The sequence below is a fragment of the Charadrius vociferus genome, unplaced genomic scaffold (genome assembly GCF_000708025.1).
Source record: "Charadrius vociferus isolate BGI_N301 unplaced genomic scaffold, ASM70802v2 scaffold564, whole genome shotgun sequence".
Lineage (NCBI taxonomy): Eukaryota > Metazoa > Chordata > Aves > Charadriiformes > Charadriidae > Charadrius > Charadrius vociferus.
The window spans coordinates 584146-586951 of record NW_009647940.1 but is presented as its reverse complement, the minus strand read 5'-3'; positions in this window follow the sequence as shown (position 1 = coordinate 586951).

The following is a 2806-nucleotide window of genomic DNA, read 5'->3' as shown; positions in this document are numbered from 1 at the left end:
CTTCTGCTGCTCTCTAGGGTCTGCCTTGAGCGGGGCTGAGCATCTTCCACCTTTCACTTTCTCTTGCTGTGATGGATTCAGTTCTCAGAGAGACTCTGCCAGGTCGTCTTGATCAATACGGGTGGTGCAGGAGGCACTGCCTGGGAGGACAAGCTTTGCTATTAGCCCCACGGGGCTACTCTGCTCACTGCTGTTGCTTTTGGCTTGACTGTCTCGTGGAGCGGGCACAGATCCCTGCCAGGCTCCACCAGGGCGAGTGAAGCTCCTAAGGAGTTTCAAAGGTGCTGAGAATCACTCTTTCTAAGAAGCACCAGCACAGAAAATAGCATTCTTTTCCACCCTGCCATGTGCTGTTTCCCCAGCCACTGCCAGCTGCTCCTGACGAATGGTACGGCCAGCATTTCACATGTAAGGGCAGCCCCAGAGTGAGACTTCAGAGCTTGTTTGTTTAGATTTTTTGCTCTCACAATCAAACCTGGCTCCTGCTCCCAGGGAACTCCCCTGTTGTCACAGATTTGCCTGTGCTAATTCCATGCCCACTGACTCTCCCCAGGCAGCCTTTCTCCCTCCTATCGGTTTGTCCTCTGGCTGGCTTTGGCAGTGCCGGGGCCAACTGCCCCAAAGTCTTTCTGAGCAGCTGGCAGGCTGTGTAGCCCTTGGCAGTCTACCTGACAAAGCAGCTGGGTCATGTTTCTTTTAGATGAATGATCCACAGCAGCTTTTTGCCTTCACTCTGACTTGCTTCGGTCTGTGCCTTAGCCCAGTCTTTGCTTGTACATGGCTTTATAGGAGCTAAGAAAGCAGGCTCCACACTTTCCCTGCTGCCCCTCCTGTGAGGGTGCTGGAAACTGCCCACTGGCACAAGGGGCAACAATGGACATGTGACCTGCAAGAGGTACAAGGAGACCTCCAACATCACAGGAGAGGACAGAGGTCTCATGCCTTGTGTTGTGCCTTTGAAACTTGCCCCTTGTCCGGCCGGGTGCCACGTGCCTCTCTGGTCCTCTGAAGCTGGCTTTCTCCACTCATGTTTGCTCAGGCCAGCGTGTCCAGCAGTTCACTGATCCCTGTCTGCACTGGCAGGCTGGAGCTGCCGCAGATCTCGCTGTCCACCCCCGTTCCAGGTCCTAGTGCCGCTGACTAGCAGTGTACTTACCAACGTTTAAAATAACAATAAACTTGGAGAGGAGAGGGAAGACACGTTCTTTGCTGTGTGGCTCCGGTGCATCATTGTTTTGGGGTCGGTGCCTGCTGGATTTGCTAAGAGGGCAGAACAGGGCACTGCCAGTTCCCTCCTGGCTCTGCACCCTTGTGTGCTGTCCCAGAAACAGCAACAATGCCCCCGCAGGTCACTGTTCAGTCACAACATAACACAGTGTCCCACTTGCTTTTTCTCAGCAATGGTTCCAGTGTTAAAGTTTGGACAGAAAAGGGTAGCAATTGCAATGCTGAACTGGGTACAGAATCCTAACTCTTCTACCTGGGGCCTGCAGGAGTCGGGCCAGGACCCTGCTGTGCCCCATGTACCCCAGGCCTCCCCTTCTCTGACGTCTTGGCTTCTTGGGACAGGCTGTGTTGTTTTATTCATCTCTTCCCAACTGCTTTTCCCGGACTTGCCTTGTCCCTGTCTTTCTTTGAAATGCGTCTCGTACTGAGTGACCTTTCCAGGACTGTTAGCCCTCCACTCAGCCTCTTGCTAGGGGAATTTAATCTGCTGCCACTGCAGTTGTTTCTGTGCCTTTTATTAGACACGCTTTCTCACTAGGCACCCTACGACCTTTAAATTCAACTGAGCTATTGTACAGAAAGTAGCCAGCATCGGCTTCCTCTAATGAGGAACTTTATGGAGGTTAGAGGGAGAGTAAGGGAAGTCTAGCATGCTCCTGGAGGGCTGGCACAACTTCTAGTTCCTGTTGTCTTGAAGTGCTTCAGGAATCCCAGCTGAAGTGTTTGAACACGAGGCTCATACAGGAGAGAAGGTCTCTGAGCTCTCCTCCACGGGCACTGTGCCCTCGCTCACCTTGGATTGCTAAACTCCTGCCAGCACCTGCCTGGAGCTGCAGCGGGATCCGGAAGAGTGTTTTGGACTTGCATTTAGCTGTTAGCTCCTCTGCTGTGAAGTGCTTTGTGCATCCCTCCACGAGGGGGGTTTCTTTGGCGCTGTGTGCTGCTGGCAGTGCCCAGATCCCTGCAGGCCCTCACAGCATTTGCTGAAGGTCCCAAGTCTAACCGGGGGGGAGGGGGGAAGGGACGACACAGTGCACAAGCCTCTTGCATTTGCGCACCCCAGAGGAGCGCACGAGCTATAAAAAGTCTTCCCTTTGCCATTTGGAGTTATGTTCTGCAGCCTCAGCACATCCAGGCTCTGCAGGACTCTGCAACCGCCGGAGCTGCTGCTGTGCAGTGGTCTGGGGAAAGGCCAAGGAAGGGGGGTGGGGGGAGCGCGTAGCCTGTCTCCTGCACCTTCGCTGCTTCACCAAGCCCGCGGTGCAGAGCCGTGCTGGGACAGCACTCTTCAAAAGTCAGCAAGGAGCGCTGCGAGGTGCCAATGGCTGCTTTCGGAGGCGCAAGGCCTCTTGAAGTCCCCCTGAAGCGGCCTCTCCAGCGCTGAGGGCAGGCCTGGGTGCTGGGGGAGGACGACGAGGCCTGTGGGTGCGTCAGGGCTGGCGCGCCCTTTGCTCCATCCTGCCTGCAGCCGAGGAGCGTCCCCTCAGGGCTGCTGGCGCCTCAGCCTTGCGCAGGGCAGCCCGTGGTGCGTCTAACGGCGCAAGGCCGCTCTCACGGGCGGCGCTGAGGAGAGCGCGGC